At 51.0% G+C, this 16,040-nt stretch overlaps 2 non-coding genes and 63 pseudogenes across 2 annotated transcripts; all 65 read left to right on the top strand.

Moving 5' to 3' along the window:
• Nucleotides 1–17: 17 nt before the first annotated feature.
• LOC144183027 (5S ribosomal RNA) lies at nt 18–136 on the top strand (annotated as a pseudogene).
• A 56-nt stretch (nt 137–192) lies between these two features.
• On the top strand, nt 193–311 carry LOC144187695 (5S ribosomal RNA; annotated as a pseudogene).
• Nucleotides 312–367: 56 nt separating this feature from the next.
• Nucleotides 368–486, top strand: LOC144191742 (5S ribosomal RNA; annotated as a pseudogene).
• Nucleotides 487–542: 56 nt separating this feature from the next.
• LOC144183782 (5S ribosomal RNA) lies at nt 543–661 on the top strand (annotated as a pseudogene).
• A 56-nt stretch (nt 662–717) lies between these two features.
• LOC144184179 (5S ribosomal RNA) lies at nt 718–836 on the top strand (annotated as a pseudogene).
• A 56-nt stretch (nt 837–892) lies between these two features.
• Nucleotides 893–1,011, top strand: LOC144190423 (5S ribosomal RNA; annotated as a pseudogene).
• Nucleotides 1,012–1,067: 56 nt separating this feature from the next.
• Nucleotides 1,068–1,186, top strand: LOC144189397 (5S ribosomal RNA; annotated as a pseudogene).
• A 56-nt stretch (nt 1,187–1,242) lies between these two features.
• On the top strand, nt 1,243–1,361 carry LOC144189230 (5S ribosomal RNA; annotated as a pseudogene).
• Nucleotides 1,362–1,417: 56 nt separating this feature from the next.
• LOC144186824 (5S ribosomal RNA) lies at nt 1,418–1,526 on the top strand (annotated as a pseudogene).
• Nucleotides 1,527–1,582: 56 nt separating this feature from the next.
• LOC144189867 (5S ribosomal RNA) lies at nt 1,583–1,701 on the top strand (annotated as a pseudogene).
• A 56-nt stretch (nt 1,702–1,757) lies between these two features.
• Nucleotides 1,758–1,876, top strand: LOC144186808 (5S ribosomal RNA; annotated as a pseudogene).
• A 56-nt stretch (nt 1,877–1,932) lies between these two features.
• On the top strand, nt 1,933–2,061 carry LOC144186927 (5S ribosomal RNA; annotated as a pseudogene).
• Nucleotides 2,062–2,117: 56 nt separating this feature from the next.
• LOC144183112 (5S ribosomal RNA) lies at nt 2,118–2,236 on the top strand (annotated as a pseudogene).
• Nucleotides 2,237–2,292: 56 nt separating this feature from the next.
• Nucleotides 2,293–2,421, top strand: LOC144185461 (5S ribosomal RNA; annotated as a pseudogene).
• A 56-nt stretch (nt 2,422–2,477) lies between these two features.
• LOC144189866 (5S ribosomal RNA) lies at nt 2,478–2,596 on the top strand (annotated as a pseudogene).
• A 56-nt stretch (nt 2,597–2,652) lies between these two features.
• Nucleotides 2,653–2,771, top strand: LOC144186796 (5S ribosomal RNA; annotated as a pseudogene).
• Nucleotides 2,772–2,827: 56 nt separating this feature from the next.
• Nucleotides 2,828–2,956, top strand: LOC144184562 (5S ribosomal RNA; annotated as a pseudogene).
• A 56-nt stretch (nt 2,957–3,012) lies between these two features.
• LOC144189722 (5S ribosomal RNA) lies at nt 3,013–3,131 on the top strand (annotated as a pseudogene).
• Nucleotides 3,132–3,372: 241 nt separating this feature from the next.
• On the top strand, nt 3,373–3,501 carry LOC144183934 (5S ribosomal RNA; annotated as a pseudogene).
• A 56-nt stretch (nt 3,502–3,557) lies between these two features.
• On the top strand, nt 3,558–3,676 carry LOC144188791 (5S ribosomal RNA; annotated as a pseudogene).
• A 56-nt stretch (nt 3,677–3,732) lies between these two features.
• Nucleotides 3,733–3,851, top strand: LOC144186733 (5S ribosomal RNA; annotated as a pseudogene).
• A 56-nt stretch (nt 3,852–3,907) lies between these two features.
• Nucleotides 3,908–4,026, top strand: LOC144190953 (5S ribosomal RNA; annotated as a pseudogene).
• Nucleotides 4,027–4,081: 55 nt separating this feature from the next.
• LOC144186027 (5S ribosomal RNA) lies at nt 4,082–4,190 on the top strand (annotated as a pseudogene).
• A 56-nt stretch (nt 4,191–4,246) lies between these two features.
• On the top strand, nt 4,247–4,365 carry LOC144187759 (5S ribosomal RNA). The gene has a single exon (XR_013324899.1). It is a non-coding gene; the product is annotated as a 5S ribosomal RNA (ribosomal RNA).
• Nucleotides 4,366–4,421: 56 nt separating this feature from the next.
• Nucleotides 4,422–4,540, top strand: LOC144191614 (5S ribosomal RNA; annotated as a pseudogene).
• A 56-nt stretch (nt 4,541–4,596) lies between these two features.
• Nucleotides 4,597–4,716, top strand: LOC144191457 (5S ribosomal RNA; annotated as a pseudogene).
• A 56-nt stretch (nt 4,717–4,772) lies between these two features.
• On the top strand, nt 4,773–4,891 carry LOC144190422 (5S ribosomal RNA; annotated as a pseudogene).
• Nucleotides 4,892–4,947: 56 nt separating this feature from the next.
• On the top strand, nt 4,948–5,066 carry LOC144183336 (5S ribosomal RNA; annotated as a pseudogene).
• Nucleotides 5,067–5,122: 56 nt separating this feature from the next.
• On the top strand, nt 5,123–5,251 carry LOC144187128 (5S ribosomal RNA; annotated as a pseudogene).
• Nucleotides 5,252–5,307: 56 nt separating this feature from the next.
• LOC144190748 (5S ribosomal RNA) lies at nt 5,308–5,426 on the top strand (annotated as a pseudogene).
• A 56-nt stretch (nt 5,427–5,482) lies between these two features.
• On the top strand, nt 5,483–5,601 carry LOC144191272 (5S ribosomal RNA; annotated as a pseudogene).
• Nucleotides 5,602–5,657: 56 nt separating this feature from the next.
• LOC144190368 (5S ribosomal RNA) lies at nt 5,658–5,776 on the top strand (annotated as a pseudogene).
• Nucleotides 5,777–5,832: 56 nt separating this feature from the next.
• Nucleotides 5,833–5,951, top strand: LOC144186626 (5S ribosomal RNA; annotated as a pseudogene).
• Nucleotides 5,952–6,007: 56 nt separating this feature from the next.
• LOC144183396 (5S ribosomal RNA) lies at nt 6,008–6,126 on the top strand (annotated as a pseudogene).
• Nucleotides 6,127–6,182: 56 nt separating this feature from the next.
• On the top strand, nt 6,183–6,301 carry LOC144188509 (5S ribosomal RNA; annotated as a pseudogene).
• A 56-nt stretch (nt 6,302–6,357) lies between these two features.
• LOC144184599 (5S ribosomal RNA) lies at nt 6,358–6,476 on the top strand (annotated as a pseudogene).
• A 56-nt stretch (nt 6,477–6,532) lies between these two features.
• LOC144191855 (5S ribosomal RNA) lies at nt 6,533–6,651 on the top strand (annotated as a pseudogene).
• Nucleotides 6,652–6,707: 56 nt separating this feature from the next.
• On the top strand, nt 6,708–6,826 carry LOC144185780 (5S ribosomal RNA; annotated as a pseudogene).
• Nucleotides 6,827–6,882: 56 nt separating this feature from the next.
• LOC144184685 (5S ribosomal RNA) lies at nt 6,883–7,001 on the top strand (annotated as a pseudogene).
• A 56-nt stretch (nt 7,002–7,057) lies between these two features.
• Nucleotides 7,058–7,176, top strand: LOC144189201 (5S ribosomal RNA; annotated as a pseudogene).
• A 56-nt stretch (nt 7,177–7,232) lies between these two features.
• Nucleotides 7,233–7,351, top strand: LOC144190158 (5S ribosomal RNA; annotated as a pseudogene).
• A 55-nt stretch (nt 7,352–7,406) lies between these two features.
• On the top strand, nt 7,407–7,535 carry LOC144184293 (5S ribosomal RNA; annotated as a pseudogene).
• Nucleotides 7,536–7,591: 56 nt separating this feature from the next.
• LOC144189365 (5S ribosomal RNA) lies at nt 7,592–7,710 on the top strand (annotated as a pseudogene).
• Nucleotides 7,711–7,766: 56 nt separating this feature from the next.
• LOC144184857 (5S ribosomal RNA) lies at nt 7,767–7,885 on the top strand (annotated as a pseudogene).
• Nucleotides 7,886–7,941: 56 nt separating this feature from the next.
• Nucleotides 7,942–8,060, top strand: LOC144183372 (5S ribosomal RNA; annotated as a pseudogene).
• A 56-nt stretch (nt 8,061–8,116) lies between these two features.
• LOC144184668 (5S ribosomal RNA) lies at nt 8,117–8,245 on the top strand (annotated as a pseudogene).
• A 241-nt stretch (nt 8,246–8,486) lies between these two features.
• On the top strand, nt 8,487–8,615 carry LOC144187179 (5S ribosomal RNA; annotated as a pseudogene).
• Nucleotides 8,616–8,671: 56 nt separating this feature from the next.
• Nucleotides 8,672–8,790, top strand: LOC144191631 (5S ribosomal RNA; annotated as a pseudogene).
• Nucleotides 8,791–8,846: 56 nt separating this feature from the next.
• On the top strand, nt 8,847–8,965 carry LOC144189393 (5S ribosomal RNA; annotated as a pseudogene).
• A 56-nt stretch (nt 8,966–9,021) lies between these two features.
• LOC144187904 (5S ribosomal RNA) lies at nt 9,022–9,140 on the top strand (annotated as a pseudogene).
• A 56-nt stretch (nt 9,141–9,196) lies between these two features.
• Nucleotides 9,197–9,315, top strand: LOC144188882 (5S ribosomal RNA; annotated as a pseudogene).
• A 56-nt stretch (nt 9,316–9,371) lies between these two features.
• LOC144188349 (5S ribosomal RNA) lies at nt 9,372–9,490 on the top strand (annotated as a pseudogene).
• A 56-nt stretch (nt 9,491–9,546) lies between these two features.
• On the top strand, nt 9,547–9,665 carry LOC144185338 (5S ribosomal RNA; annotated as a pseudogene).
• Nucleotides 9,666–9,721: 56 nt separating this feature from the next.
• On the top strand, nt 9,722–9,838 carry LOC144185762 (5S ribosomal RNA; annotated as a pseudogene).
• Nucleotides 9,839–9,894: 56 nt separating this feature from the next.
• LOC144184430 (5S ribosomal RNA) lies at nt 9,895–10,013 on the top strand (annotated as a pseudogene).
• A 231-nt stretch (nt 10,014–10,244) lies between these two features.
• Nucleotides 10,245–10,363, top strand: LOC144191854 (5S ribosomal RNA; annotated as a pseudogene).
• Nucleotides 10,364–10,419: 56 nt separating this feature from the next.
• LOC144191209 (5S ribosomal RNA) lies at nt 10,420–10,538 on the top strand (annotated as a pseudogene).
• A 3,427-nt stretch (nt 10,539–13,965) lies between these two features.
• LOC144189418 (5S ribosomal RNA) lies at nt 13,966–14,084 on the top strand (annotated as a pseudogene).
• A 56-nt stretch (nt 14,085–14,140) lies between these two features.
• On the top strand, nt 14,141–14,259 carry LOC144187288 (5S ribosomal RNA). Its single transcript, XR_013324842.1, has one exon. It is a non-coding gene; the product is annotated as a 5S ribosomal RNA (ribosomal RNA).
• Nucleotides 14,260–14,315: 56 nt separating this feature from the next.
• On the top strand, nt 14,316–14,434 carry LOC144184831 (5S ribosomal RNA; annotated as a pseudogene).
• A 56-nt stretch (nt 14,435–14,490) lies between these two features.
• LOC144191199 (5S ribosomal RNA) lies at nt 14,491–14,609 on the top strand (annotated as a pseudogene).
• Nucleotides 14,610–15,369: 760 nt separating this feature from the next.
• Nucleotides 15,370–15,488, top strand: LOC144190104 (5S ribosomal RNA; annotated as a pseudogene).
• A 56-nt stretch (nt 15,489–15,544) lies between these two features.
• Nucleotides 15,545–15,663, top strand: LOC144185382 (5S ribosomal RNA; annotated as a pseudogene).
• Nucleotides 15,664–15,719: 56 nt separating this feature from the next.
• On the top strand, nt 15,720–15,838 carry LOC144182335 (5S ribosomal RNA; annotated as a pseudogene).
• A 56-nt stretch (nt 15,839–15,894) lies between these two features.
• On the top strand, nt 15,895–16,013 carry LOC144187693 (5S ribosomal RNA; annotated as a pseudogene).
• The last annotated feature ends 27 nt before the right edge of the window (nt 16,014–16,040 follow it).

Here is a 16,040-nt window from a genome sequence, read left to right as displayed (position 1 = left end):
TCTGCAAGAGCAGTACCGCTCACGGCCATACCACCCTGAAAAAGCCCGATCTCGTCCAGTCTCAGAAGCCAAGCATGGTTCGGCCTGGTTAGTACCTGATTGGGAGACCGCTTGGGAATACCAGGTGCTGTGAGCATCATACCCCGCATCTTTTTCGACATTTCATGGGTGTCCATCTGCTAGTGCAGTACCGCTCACGGCCATACCACCCTGAAAAGGCCCGATCTCGTCCGATCTCGGAAGCCAAGCATGGTTCGGCCTGTTTAGTACCTGATTGGGAGACCGCTTGGGAATACCAGGTGCTGTGAGCATCATACCCCGCATCATTTTCGACATTTCATGGGTGTCCATCTGCAAAAACGGTACCGTTTACGGCCATACCACCCTGAAAAGGCCCGATCTCGTCCGATCTTGGAAGCCAAGCATGGTTCGGCCTGTTTAGTACCTGATTGGGAGACCGCTTGGGAATACCAGGTGCTGTGAGCATCATACCCCGCATCTTTTTCGACATTTCATGGGTGTCCATCTGCAAGAGCAGTACCGCTCTCGGCCATACCACCCTGAAAAGGCCCGATCTCGCCCGATTTCGGAAGCCAAGCATGGATCGGCCTGGTTAGTACCTGATTGGGAGACCGCTTGGGAATACCAGGTGCTGTGAGCATCATACCCTGCATCTTTTTCGACATTTCATGGGTGTCCATCTGCGGGAGCAGTACCGCTTACGGCCATACCACCCTGAAAAGGCCCGATCTCGTCCGATCTCGGAAGCCAAGCATGGTTCGGCCTGGTTAGTACCTGATTGGGAGACCGCTTGGGAATACCAGGTGCTGTGAGCATCATACCCCGCATCTTTTTCGACATTTCATGGGTGTCCATCTGCAAGAGCAGTACCGCTCACGGCCATACCACCCTGAAAAGGCCCGATCTCGTCCGATCTCGGCAGCCAAGCATTGTTCGGCCTGGTTAGTACCTGATTGGGAGACCGCTTGGGAATACCAGGTGCTGTGAGCGTCATACCCCGCATCTTTTTCGACATTTCATGGGTGTCCATCTGCAAGAGCAGTACCGTTCACGGCCATACCACCCTGAAAAGGCCCGATCTCGTCCGATCTTGGAAGCCAAGCATGGTTCGGCCTGGTTAGTACCTGATTGGGAGACCGCTTGGGAATACCAGGTGCTGTGAGCATCATACCCCGAATCTTTTTCGACATTTCATGGGTGTCCATCTGCTAGTGCAGTACCGCTCACGGCCATACCACCCTGAAAAGGCCCGATCTCGTCCGATCTCGGAAGCCAAGCATCGTTCGGCCTGGTTAGTACCTGATTGGGAGACCGCTTGGGAATACCAGGTGCTGTGAGCATCATACCCCGCATCTTTTTCGACATTTCATGGGTGACCATCTGCTAGTGCAGTACCGCTCACGGCCATACCACCCTGAAAAGGCCCGATCTCGGAAGCCAAGCATGGTTCGGCCTGTTTAGTACCTGATTGGGAGACCGCTTGGGAATACCAGGTGCTGTGAGCATCATACCCCGCATCTTTTTCGACATTTCATGGGTGTCCATCTGCATGAGCAGTACCGCTCACGGCCATACCACCCTGAAAAGGTCCGATCTCGTCCGATCTCGGAAGCCAAGCATGGTTCGGCCTGTTTAGTACCTGATTGGGAGACCGCTTGGGAATACCAGGTGCTGTGAGCATCATACCCCGCATCTTTTTCGACATTTCATGGGTGTCCATCTGCTAGTGCAGTACCGCTCACGGCCATACCACCCTGAAAAGGCCCGATCTCGTCCGATCTCGGCAGCCAAGCATGGTTCGGCCTGGTTAGTACCTGATTGGGAGACCGCTTGGGAATACCAGGTGCTGTGAGCATCATACCCCGCATCTTTTTCGACATTTCATGGGTGTCCATCTGCAAGAGCAGTACCGCTCACGGCCATACCACCCTGATAAGGCCCGATCTCGCCTGATCTCGTCCGGTCTCGGCAGCCAAGCATGATTCGGCCTGGTTAGTACCTGATTGGGAGACCGCTTGGGAATACCAGGTGCTGTGAGCATCATACCCCGCATCTTTTTCGACATTTCATGGGTGTCCATCTGCAAGCAGAGTACTGCTCACGGCCATACCACCCTGATAAGGCCCGATCTCGTCCGATCTTGGCAGCCAAGCATGGTTCAGCCTGGTTAGTACCTGATTGGGAGACCGCTTGGGAATACCAGGTGCTGTGAGCATCATACCCCGCATCTTTTTCGACATTTCATGGGTGTCCATCTGCAAGAGCAGTACCGCTCACGGCCATACCACCCTGATAAGGCCCGATCTCGCCCGATCTCGTCCGATCTCAGCAGCCAAGCATGGTTCGGCCTGGTTAGTACCTGATTGGGAGACCGCTTGGGAATACCAGGTGCTGTGAGCATCATACCCCGCATCTTTTTCGACATTTCATGGGTGTCCATCTGCATGAGCAGTACCGCTCACGGCCATACCACCCTGAAAAGGTCCGATCTCGTCCGATCTCGGAAGCCAAGCATGGTTCGGCCTGTTTAGTACCTGATTGGGAGACCGCTTGGGAATACCAGGTGCTGTGAGCATCATACCCCGCATCTTTTTCGACATTTCATGGGTGTCCATCTGCTAGTGCAGTACCGCTCACGGCCATACCACCCTGAAAAGGCCCGATCTCGTCCGATCTCGGCAGCCAAGCATGGTTCGGCCTGGTTAGTACCTGATTGGGAGACCGCTTGGGAATACCAGGTGCTGTGAGCATCATACCCCGCATCTTTTTCGACATTTCATGGGTGTCCATCTGCAAGAGCAGTACCGCTCACGGCCATACCACCCTGATAAGGCCCGATCTCGCCCGATCTCGTCCGGTCTCGGCAGCCAAGCATGGTTCGGCCTGGTTAGTACCTGATTGGGAGACCGCTTGGGAATACCAGGTGCTGTGAGCATCATACCCCGCATCTTTTTCGACATTTCATGGGTGTCCATCTGCAAGCAGTGTACCGCTCACGGCCATACCACCCTGATAAGGCCCGATCTCGTCCGATCTCGGCAGCTAAGCATGGTTCAGCCTGGTTAGTACCTGATTGGGAGACCGCTTGGGAATACCAGGTGCTGTGAGCATCATACCCCGCATCTTTTTCGACATTTCATGGGTGTCCATCTGCAAGAGCAGTACCGCTCACGGCCATACCACCCTGATAAGGCCCGATCTCGCCCGATCTCGTCCGATCTCAGCAGCCAAGCATGGTTCGGCCTGGTTAGTACCTGATTGGGAGACCGCTTGGGAATGCCAGGTCCTGTGAGCATCATACCCCGCATCTTTTTCGACATTTCATGGGTGTCCATCTGCAAGAGCAGTACCGCTCACGGCCATACCACCCTGATAAGGCCCGATCTCGTCCGATCTCGTCCGATCTCGGCAGCCAAGCATGGTTCGGCCTGGTTAGTACCTGATTGGGAGACCGCTTGGGAATACCAGGTGCTGTGAGCATCATACCCCGCATCTTTTTCGACATTTCATGGGTGTCCATCTGCAAGAGCAGTACCGCTCACGGCCATACCACCCTGAAAAGGCCCGATCTCGTCCGATCTCGGAAGCCAAGCGTGGTTCGGCCTGGTTAGTACCTGGTTGGGAGACCGCTTGGGAATACCAGGTGCTGTGAGCATCATACCCCGCATCTTTTTCGACATTTCATGGGTGTCCATCTGCTAGTGCAGTACCGCTCACGGCAAAACCACCCTGAAAAGGCCCGATCTCGTCCTGTCTCGGCAGCCAAGCATGGTTCGGCCTGTTTAGTACCTGATTGGGAGACCGCTTGGGAATACCAGGTGCTGTGAGCATCATACCCCGCATCTTTTTCGACATTTCATGGGTGTCCATCTGCAAGAGCGGTACCGCTCATGGCCATACCACCCTGAAAAGGCCCGATCTCGTCCGATCTTGGAAGCCAAGCATGGTTCGGCCTGTTTAGTACCTGATTGGGAGACCGCTTGGGAATACCAGGTGCTGTGAGCATCATACCCCGCATCTTTTTCGACATTTCATGGGTGTCCATCTGCAAAGCAGTACCGCTCACGGCCATACCACCCTGAAAAGGCCCGATCTCGGAAGCCAAGCATGGTTCGGCCTGGTTAGTACCTGATTGGGAGACCGCTTGGGAATACCAGGTGCTGTGAGCATCATACCCTGCATCTTTTTCGACATTTCATGGGTGTCCATCTGCAAGAGCAGTACCGCTCACGGCCATACCACCCTGAAAAGGCCCGATCTCGTCCGATCTCGGAAGCCAAGCATGGTTCGGCCTGGTTAGTACCTGGTTGGGAGACCGCTTGGGAATACCAGGTGCTGTGAGCATCATACCCCGCATCTTTTTCGACATTTCATGGGTGTCCATCTGCGAGAGCAGTACCGCTCACGGCCATACCACCCTGAAAAGGCCCGATCTCGTCCGATCTCGGAAGCCAAGCATGGTTCAGCCTGGTTAGTACCTGATTGGGAGACCGCTTGGGAATACCAGGTGCTGTGTGCGTCATACCCCGCATCTTTTTCGACATTTCATGGGTGTCCATCTGCGAGAGCAGTATCGTTCACGGCCATACCACCCTGAAAAAGCCCGATTCTCGTCCGAACTCGGAAGCCAAGTATGGTTCGGCCTGGTTAGTACCTGATTGGGAGACCGCTTGGGAATACCAGGTGCTGTGAGCATCATACCCCGCATCTTTTTCGACATTTCATGGGTGTCCATCTGCAAGAGCAGTACCGCTCACGGCCATACCACCCTGAAAAGGCCCGATCTCGTCCGATCTCGGCAGCCAAGCATTGTTCGGCCTGGTTAGTACCTGATTGGGAGACCGCTTGGGAATACCAGGTGCTGTGAGCGTCATACCCCGCATCTTTTTCGACATTTCATGGGTGTCCATCTGCAAGAGCAGTACCGCTCACGGCCATACCACCCTGAAAAGGCCCGATCTCGTCCGATCTCGGAAGCCAAGCATCGTTCGGCCTGGTTAGGACCTGATTGGGAGACCGCTTGGGAATACCAGGTGCTGTGAGCATCATACCCCGCATCTTTTTCGACATTTCATGGGTGTCCATCTGCAAGAGCAGTACCGCTCACGGCCATACCACCCTGATAAGGCCCGATCTCGCCTGATCTCGTCCAATCTCGGCAGTCAAGCATGGTTTGGCCTGGTTAGTACCTGATTGGGAGACCGCTTGGGAATACCAGATGCTGTGAGCATCATATCCCGCATCTTTTTCGACATTTCATGGGTGTCCATCTGCAAAAGTGGTACCGCTTACGGCCATACCACCCTGAAAAGGCCCGATCTCGTCCGATCTTGGAAGCCAAGCATGGTTCGGCCTGTTTAGTACCTGATTGGGAGACCGCTTGGGAATACCAGGTGCTGTGAGCATCATACCCCGCATCTTTTTCGACATTTCATGGGTGTCCATCTGCAAGAGCACTACCGCTCACGGCCATACCACCCTGAAAAGGCCCGATCTCGCCCGATCTCGGAAGCCAAGCATGGATCGGCCTGGTTAGTACCTGATTGGGAGACCGATTGGGAATACCAGGTGCTGTGAGCATCATACCCCGCATCTTTTTCGACATTTCATGGGTGTCCATCTGCAAAAGCAGTACCGCTCACGGCCATACCACCCTGAAAAGGCCCGATCTCGTTCGATCTGGGAAGCCAAGCATGGTTCGGCCTGGTTAGTACCTGGTTGGGAGACCGCTTGGGAATACCAGGTGCTGTGAGCATCATACCCCGCATCTTTTTCGACATTTCATGGGTGTCCATCTGCTAGTGCAGTACCGCTCACGTCCATACCACCCTGAAAAGGCCCGATCTCGTCCTGTCTCGGCAGCCAAGCATGGTTCGGCCTGTTTAGTACCTGATTGGGAGACCGCTTGGGAATACCAGGTGCTGTGAGCATCATACCCCGCATCTTTTTCGACATTTCATGGGTGTCCATCTGCAAGAGCGGGACCGCTAATGGCCATACCACCCTGAAAAGGCCCGATCTCGTCCGATCTTGGAAGCCAAGCATGGTTCGGCCTGTTTAGTACCTGATTGGGAGACCGTTTGGGAATACCAGGTGCTGTGAGCATCATACCCCGCATCTTTTTCGACATTTCATGGGTGTCCATCTGCAAGAGCAGTATCGCTCACGGCCATACCACCCTGAAAAGGCCCGATCTCGCCCGATCTCGGAAGCCAAGCATGGTTCGGCCTGGTTAGTACCTGATTGGGAGACCGCTTGGGAATACCAGGTGCTGTGAGCATCATACCCCGCATCTTTTTCGACATTTCATGGGTGTCCATCTGCAAGAGCAGTACCGCTCACGGCCGTACCACCCTGAAAAGGCCCGATCTCATCCGATCTCGGAAGTCAAGCATGGTTCGGCCTGGTTAGTACCTGGTTGGGAGACCGCTTGGGAATACCAGGTGCTGTGTGCATCATACCCCGCATCTTTTTCGACATTTCATGGGTGTCCATCTGCTAGTGCAGTACCGCTCACGGCCATACCACCCTGAAAAGGCCCGATCTGGTCCGATCTCGGCAGCCAAGCATGGTTCGGCCTGTTTAGTACCTGATTGGGAGACCGCTTGGGAATACCAGGTGCTGTGAGCATCATACCCTGCATCTTTTTCGACATTTCATGGGTGTCCATCTGCAAGAGCAGTACTGCTCACGGCCATACCACCCTGAAAAGGCCTGATCTCGTTCGATCTGGGACGCCAAGCATGGTTCGGCCTGGTTAGTACCTGGTTAGGAGACCGCTTGGGAATACCAGGTGCTGTGAGCATCATACCCCGCATCTTTTTCGACATTTCATGGGTGTCCATCTGCTAGTGCAGTACCGCTCACGGCCATACCACCCTGAAAAGGCCCGATCTCGTCCTGTCTCGGCAGCCAAGCATGGTTCGGCCTGTTTAGTACCTGATTGGGAGACCGCTTGGGAATACCAGGTGCTGTGAGCATCATACCCCGCATCTTTTTCGACATTTCATGGGTGTCCATCTGCAAGAGCGGTACCGCTCACGGCCATACCACCCTGAAAAGGCCCGATCTCGTCCGAACTTGGAAGCCAAGCATGGTTCGGCCTGTTTAGTACCTGATTGGGAGACCGCTTGGGAATACCAGGTGCTGTGAGCATCATACCCCGCATCTTTTTCGACATTTCATGGGTGTCCATCTGCAAAAGCAGTATCGCTCACGGCCATACCACCCTGAAAAGGCCCGATCTCGCCCGATCTCGGAAGCCAAGCATGGTTCGGCCTGTTTAGTACCTGATTGGGAGACCGCTTGGGAATACCAGGTGCTGTGAGCATCATACCCTGCATCTTTTTCGACATTTCATGGGTGTCCATCTGCAAAGCAGTACCGCTCACGGCCATACCACCCTGATAAGGCCCGATCTCGCCCGATCTCGTCCGATCTCGGCAGCCAAGCATGGTTTGGCCTGGTTAGTACCTGATTGGGAGACCGCTTGGGAATACCAGGTGCTGTGAACATCATACCCCGCATCTTTTTCGACATTTCATGGGTGTCCATCTGCTAGTGCAGTACCGCTCACGGCCATACCACCCTGAAAAGGCCCGATCTCGTCCGATCTCGGAAGCCAAGCAGGGTTCCGCCTGTTTAGTACCTGATTGGGAGACCGCTTGGGAATACCAGGTGCTGTGAGCATCTTGCCCCGCATCTTTTTCGACATTTCATGGGTGTCCATCTGCAAGAGTAGTACCGCTCACGGCCATACCACCCTGAAAAGGCCCAATCTCCTCCGATTTCGGAAGGCAAGCATGGTTCGGCCTGGTAAGTACCTGATTGGGAGACCACTTGGGAATACCAGGTGCTGTGAGCATCATTCCCCGCATCTTTTTCGACATTTCATGGGTGTCCATCTGCAAAAGCAGTACTGCTCATGGCCATACCACCCTGAAAAGGCCCGATCTCGCCCGATCTAGGAAGCCAAGCATGGTTCGGCCTGGTTAGTACCTGATTGGGAGACCGCTTGGGAATACCAGGTGCTGTGAGCATCATACCCCGCATCTTTTTCGACATTTCATGGGTGTCCATCTGCTAGTGCAGTACCGCTCACGGCCATACCACCCTGAAAAGGCCCGATCTCGTCCGATCTCGTCCGATCTCGGAAGCCAAACATGGATCGGCCTGGTTAGTACCTAATTGGGAGACCGCTTGGGAATACCAGGTGCTGTGAGCATCATACCCCGCATCTTTTTCGACATTTCATGGGTGTCCATCTGCTAGTGCAGTACCGCTCACGGCCATACCACCCTGAAAAGGCCTGATCTCGTCCGATCTCGTCCGATCTAGGAAGCCAAGCATTGTTCGACCTGGTTAGTACCTGATTGGGAGACCGCTTGGGGATACCAGGTGCTGTGAGCATCATACCCCGCATCTTTTTCGACATTTCATGGGTGTCCATCTGCTAGTGCAGTACCGCTCACAGCCATACCACCCTGAAAAGGCCCGATCTCGTCCGATCTCGTCCGATCTCGGCAGCCAAGCATTGTTCGGCCTGGTTAGTACCTGATTGGGAGACCGCTTGGGAATACCACGTGCTGTGAGCATCATACCCCGCATCTTTTTCGACATTTCATGGGTGTCCATCTGCAAAAGCAGTACCGCTCACGGCCATACCACCCTGAAAAGGCCCGATCTCGCCCGATCTCGGAAGCCAAGCATGTTTCGGCCTGGTTAGTACCTGATTGGGAGACCGCTTGGGAATACCAGGTGCTGTGAGCATCATACCCCGCATCTTTTTCGACATTTCATGGGTGTCCATCTGCAAAGACAATACCGCTCACGGCCATACCACCCTGAAAAGGCCCGATCTCGTCCGAACTTGGAAGCCAAGCATGGTTCGGCCTGGTTAGTACCTGATTGGGAGACCGCTTGGGAATACCAGGTACTGTGAGCATCATACCCTGCATCTTTTTCGACATCTCATGGGTGTCCATCTGCAAAAGCAGTAACGCTCACGGCCATACCACCCTGAAAAGGCCCGATCTCGTTCGATCTCGGAAGTCAAGCATGGTTCAGCCTGGTTAGTACCTGGTTGGGAGACCGCTTGGGAATACCAGGTGCTGTGAGCATCATACCCCGCATCTTTTTCGACATTTCACGGGTGTCCATCTGCTAGTGCAGTACCGCTCACGGCCATACCACCCTGAAAAGGCCCGATCTCGTCCGATCTCGGCAGCCAAGCATGGTTCGGCCTGTTTAGTACCTGATTGGGAGACCGCTTGGGAATACCAGGTGCTGTGAGCATCATACCCCGCATCTTTTTCGACATTTCATGGGTGTCCATCTGCAAGAGCAGTACCGCTCACGGCCATACCACCCTGAAAAAGCCCGATCTCGTCCGATCTCGGAAGCCAAGCATGGTTCAGCCTGGTTAGTACCTGATTGGGAGACCGCTTGGGAATACCAGGTGCTGTGAGCATCATACCCCTCATCTTTTTCGACATTTCATGGGTGTCCATCTGCTAGTGCAGCACCGCTCACGGCCATACCACCCTGAAAAGGCCCGATCTCGTCCGATTTCGGAAGCCAAGCATGGTTCGGCCTGGTTAGTAGCTGATTGGGAAACCGCTTGGGGATATCAGGTGCTGTGAGCATCATACCCCGCATCTTTTTCGACATTTCATGGGTGTCCATCTGGTGGTGCAGTACCGCTCACGGCCATACCACCCTGAAAAGGCCCGATTGTCCGATCTCGGAAGCCAAGCATGGTTCGGCCTGGTTAGTACCTGATTGGGAGACCGCTTGGAAATACCAGGTGCTGTGAGCATCATACCCCGCATCTTTTTCGACATTTAATGGGTGTCCATCTGCATGAGCAGTACCGCTCACGGCCATACCACCCTGAAAAGGCCAGATCTCGCCCGATCTTGGCAGCCAAGCATGGTTCGGCCTGGTTAGTACCTGATTGGGAGACCGCTTGGGAATACCAGGTGCTGTGAGCATCATACTCCGCATCTTTTTCGACATTTCATGGGTGTCCATCTGCTAGTGCAGTACCGCTCACGGCCATACCACCCTGAAAAGGCCCGATCTCGTCCTATCTCGGAAGCCAGGCATGGTTCGGACTGGTTAGTACCTGATTGGGAGACCGCTTGGAAATACCAGGTGCTGTGAGCATCATACCCCGCATCTTTTTCGACATTTCATGGGTGTCCATCTGCTAGTGCAGTACCGCTCACGGCCATACCACCCTGAAAAGGCCCGATCTCGTCCGATCTCGGCAGCCAAGCATGGTTCGGCCTGTTTAGTACCTGATTGGGAGACCGCTTCGGAATGCCAGGTGCTGTGAGCATCATACCCCGCATCTTTTTCGACATTTCATGGGTGTCCATCTGCAAGAGCAGTACCGCTCACGGCCATACCACCCTGAAAAGGCCCGATCTCGTCCGATCTCAGAAGCCAAGCAAGGTTCGGCCTGGATCGTACCTGATTGGGAGACCGCTTGGGAATACCAGGTGCTGTGAGCATCATACCCCGCATCTTTTTCGACATTTCATGGGTGATCTATCTGAAATCCAGATCAAATTCTGGATTTCAGATAGATCAGTTGTCATCATGCACCTTTTACCAAGACTGGACCTATAGTAGGACTTAGATGGAGAGCTATCTTAAAAAGAACATGTCCTCATTACTTGGGGGAGAAACAAAGGATCCAAAATCACTCAGAGCTGTCAGGAGTGGTTGGATTGCCTTTCCTGGCATGACGTCACGATAACTATCAGCTGTCACTAATTACGTGATTAGATTATTTTTGGTATTTAAGCATTATGATTTTCTGTGGACGCGGTTGGATCGACTGGTTAAGTTCTGGTTTCGTTTCCTGTTAATCCTCGTAGTAATTGCTGTTTCCATTGACGCCACGCCGCATGTTCAGTTCGTTTGTAATGAGTGGTCAAGCCAAGTTGTTTAAGTTATGTTACCCCGTTTATTAAATCAACCAACAAGAGCTACAGATCTGCCTCACCTTTCCAATTACTTCGGCGACTCTGCATCTGGGTTCAACTTACCCTACGATCGCGTCGCACTACGCGGCGAAATCGTAACAGCACGATCCAACCATTATGGACCCAGCGGAGCGCCACCCACGCTCGCGCCGACGCACTCGGCGACGCAAACCATCCACCTCGAAGACACCGGACTGCTTGGAATGTATAAGAAACCCCTCAGAATCGTTTAGGAATTTTGTAATGGACACACCGTGGTGCGGGGCTCTCAGGCACATCATTTCTAGAGATGAGCCACAGCTGGTAGAAGAGTTAGAGCCGCAGCGTACTCATACGCCCCACCACTGCTATGCACGTCGCCCTGGGAAGCCTTTACCGTTTCATCATGATGCCCAGGTGCGTACAACCACCAGAGAGCGCCCAAGTTATCTTATGCCTATGCCCAGAGGAATTGATTCACCATGGAGGGAGCCTGAAGATTCTGGTGAGGAGGACACCCGTTGAGGAAGTTCCCCACGGCCAGCAGCGTGGCCAGGATCTTCTTGAAGGTCCGGTTGCCGGCCAGCTGCTCCATGCCCAACTTCAGGTCAAACAGGGGCTCGGCGATCTCCTGCTCGAGTGCCTCATAGTTGAGTTTGAAAGACCACAGCTGCAGGCGGGGGGTCAAGGCGCTGACGGAAGCCAGGCCCGAGAGGAATTCCTCGGCCGTCCCCAGGGGAACGTCGGGATTGGCCGAGCGAGCCTCGCGGATCTTCTGCTTCTCCTCCTCTGTGGGCGTCATGCTCAGGATCTTCTCCACACCCTCCTTGTTGATGGCAAAGTCGTCAAAGTTGAGGATGGCGCTCTTGATGACGTGAACGGCGGGCAGGACCGTCATCCCGATGTTGATGGCGGTGCTCCGCTTGGAGTCCAGAACCAGGATCTCGGACTTTTTGCTCTCTGGCGCTTTCTTGGCCCATGGCGTCTCTTTGGCCCTGGACTCAAAGAGGTGCTCCAGCTTCCCCATGTCCACTTGGACCTTGTCCAGTGACGCCAAAAATAATCTAATCACGTAATTAGTGACAGCTGATAGTTATCGTGACGTCATGCCAGGAAAGGCAATCCAACCTCTCCTGACAAGAGCATCAAATAAAGACAATTTGTCGGTCTTTCGGGAACAGATTTTCTTGAAAAATAACCCTTTCGCTATGATTTCTAGAATTTTACTGACATAATGCAAGTGCATTCGCAGCTAGCCCTCAGAGATAAAATGAGTTGGATTTCCATCTCCAACAATACCAGCCGATATGTTATTTGAGGTTCTTGATCTGAATGAATTAAATGACCTCCGGTATGCAGTACAACTGTAGAGCAATTACTTTAAATTATGTTCATTCTTTTGTCCCCCGCCTGGTGCCCGTAGATAGCTGGGATAGGCCTTAGCACCCCCCGTGACCCTTGTGAGGATAAGCGGTTGAGAGAATGAATGAATGAAAGAATACTAAACAATGTCTTTCACATGACGATCATTTATACTAAACAATTACTATTAGTTTAAGCATGTGAAACTATGATAAAATATGATTTGGATTTTACAGCATGTTTTCGTAACCTGTTTTATGTTTATTTATATAAACAATAGACACCTTGTAAAGCATTGCTGTTGCTTCACATGTATTTCTTAGGGGCCTAACATTCAACCACATCTAAGCAGCAGTACTTGTAGACTTGCATTCTGTGAAGCGCAAAGTGTCCTTCTGTTCTAAAGAGACAGAACAGCAAGAAAAGGACTCTGTGCAACCTTCTTTACTCTGTAACAGCGGGATGATGCTTTTTGTGTAGAAAGGATGGAGTACAAAGTGTAAGCGAATGAGTGGAAAGTACTGCAGACAATGTATGACTGTTTTTTTCTATTTTTTTTCCGTGCAGTTGAGGAGTGTAGTTTGCAAGATCCAGCATGCCAGTACTATTGAATGCTGGGTATTTTGCTGAGCCTTCTTTAAAAATTACTTCTCTTATCATGTAAAAGTAGTGATATCTGAACAGACAGAAGAATAGTCAGTCATTTTCTTCTTAAAAAAATAAAAATAAAATACTTGTGGTTGCTAGAGTTATACAGTAAAAAAGGGGTGTGTGCATGTGGTGGTGGAGCAATATAATTTTAGTTTCAGTGAAATGAAAAATCTACAATAGTGTTCCAATAAATTGGTGGTTATTGAAGTGCTATACCAATTGAATGTAATTTCTGGTAAAATTCTGTAGCTCCAGTGTTTAACCATAAATCCTATGTGATTTTTTGTTTTACAGTATAAAATGTGAAAACACTTATAAATCCCATTTAAATTCAGTGAATTCATTTAGTTGTGCTGCCACTACAACATTGCACCCAATCGGTTAGTCTTTAATTGAATCTGATTACCAGTCGATTTGAATTGAATGACTTGACCCCGCTGAGATATTTTCTCTAAAAGAATAATGGAGTTGCTTATTTGACTATTTAGTATTGTTATTTTGTTATCTTTTTGCATTTGGTGCTTTTTTTAAACATCTACTACTTTACATTATAATTGCTTGATCTGAGGCAGTTGGGTTGTAAAGGTTTAAATCAAACTTCAAAGTACGGTAATACACATATATACACACGATGCAACAGATGTGCAGTCCATTTGCAGCGTCCAGAAGTAAAACAACATGTGAAAATTGAGTGTATAGAGTGCAAAAAGTCTTACTGCAATCAAGCTGACTTTACTCCTTTGTTATTATTGCTGACTCAAAGACAAATACCAATTTGGCCTGAAATGCACAAAAGTAAAACATAGCTGTATATATTCCTGCCTTTTCCCCCCTCTTTTATAACCTGAATATTCCAACTGACTTTGAACAATGTCAAATCCCAATTGATTTGGGTAGCAGGTGTAGAAGGTCGAATTAATACTTTAGCTCATGGGTGTCCATCTGCAAGAGCAGTACCGCTCACGGCCATACCACCCTGAAAAGGCCTGATCTCGTCCGATCTCGGAAGCCAAGCATGGTTCGGCCTGGTTAGTACCTGATTGGGAGACCGCTTAGGAATACCAGGTGCTGTGAGCATCATACCCCGCGTCTTTTTCGACATTTCATGGGTGTCCATCTGCTAGTGCAGTACCGCTCACGGCCATACCACCCTGAAAAGGCCCGATCTCGTCCGATCTTGGAAGCCAAGCATGGTTGGGCCTGGTTAGTACCTGGTTGGGAGACCGTTTGGGAATACCAGGTGCTGTGAGCATCATACCCCGCATCTTTTTCGACATTTCATGGGTGTCCATCTGCAAAAGCAGTACCGCTCACGGCCATACCACCCTGAAAAGGCCCGATCTCGCCCGATCTCGGAAGCCAAGCATGGATAGACTTGTTTAGTACCAGATTGGGAGACCGCTTGGGAATACCAGGTGCAGTGAGCATCATACCCCGCATCTTTTTCGACATTTCATGGGTGTCCATCTGCTAGTGCAGTACCGCTCATGGCCATACCACCCTGAAAAGGCCCGATCTCGTCCGATCTCGGAAGCCAAGCATAGTTCGGCCTGTTTAGTACCTGATTGGGAGACCGCTTGGGAATACCAGGTGCTGTGAGCATCATACCCCGCATCTTTTTCGACATTTCATGGGTGTCTGTTGGGTTTGTTCTGTTTTACTATTATAATAGTTATATTAATTCATTTCTTTATTAAATCATTCTCTTTCTTTTCTCTGTATTAATTCATTACTTTGTTAAATCATTCTCTTTCTGTTTTTCAAAAGTGTTGAGGTCACACCAAGTCATCTTTAACCTGGACAGCCTGTTCCAGGATGGTTATACAAACAATCCATCCAATCTGGGTCCTTGAGATTTGGTGGGCCCTTGGTGACGAGGACAGGGCTATTCGGACAATAACAAGAATATTGTGATCGTTATGTAACCGTACACTTCGGGTTTTTCTGTATGTAACGATTATATGATTATGATTATATTATATGATTCTTAGGTCAAGGAGGTTGTATAATTACTCTAATCTACATGTTGTTAGGTCTAGTCCCTGTTTTTGTTATTAGTAAAATACTTTGATTGTTATTGTAGTCCCAGATGTTGTTTTTACTCATACGTGATGGAATGATCAACAACTCTGTAACTTGTGACCATAAGAATGGGACGAAAACGTCTATTCGGGAAGACGTTCGGAAGTTGTAAGGTGACACTTGCTGTAACGCTCCCCTCCGGAGGCTTTTATCTGTTGTATCCATTTCTATTTAATTAAATGTCAATAATTGAATAAGATGTCTTCCTGCAGTTATTGATAATTACGGACGAAGGTAATTATTAATGAACCTGACAGTGTCCATCTGCTAGTGCAGTACCGCTCACGGCCATACCACCCTGAAAAGGCCCGATCTCGTGCGATCTTGGAAGCCAAGCATGGTTCGGCCTGGTTAGTACCTGATTGGGAGACCGCTTGGGAATACCAGGTGCTGTGAGCATCTTGCCCCGCATCTTTTTCGACATTTCATGGGTGTCCATCTGCTAGTGCAGTACCGCTCACGGCCATACCACCCTGAAAAGGCACGATCTCGTCCGATCTCGGAAGCCAAGCATCGTTCGGCCTGTTTAGTACCTGATTGGGAGACCGCTTGGGAATACCAGGTGCTGTGAGAACCATGCCCCGCATCTTTTCCGACATTTCATGGGTGTCCATCTGCAAAAAAAGTACCGCTCACGGCCATACCACCCTGAAAAGGCCCGATCTCGTCCGATCTCGAAAGCTAAGCATGGTTCGGCCTGGTTAGTACCTGATTGGGAGACCGCTTGGGAATACCAGGTGCTGTGAGCATCATACCCCGCATCTTTTTCGACATTTCATGGGTGTCCATCTGTAAAAGCAGTACCGCTCACGGCCATACCACCCTGAAAAGGCCCGATCTCGTCCGATCTCGGAAGCCAAGCATGGTTCGGCCTGTTTAGTACCTGATTGGGAGACCGCTTGGGAATACCAGGTGCTGTGAGCATCATACCCCGCATCTTTTTCGACATTT

Source organism: Stigmatopora nigra, unplaced genomic scaffold (assembly GCF_051989575.1).
Source record: "Stigmatopora nigra isolate UIUO_SnigA unplaced genomic scaffold, RoL_Snig_1.1 HiC_scaffold_24, whole genome shotgun sequence".
Lineage (NCBI taxonomy): Eukaryota > Metazoa > Chordata > Actinopteri > Syngnathiformes > Syngnathidae > Stigmatopora > Stigmatopora nigra.
Note: the sequence above shows the minus strand (reverse complement) of the source record. Positions and strands in the feature narration are given on the sequence as shown.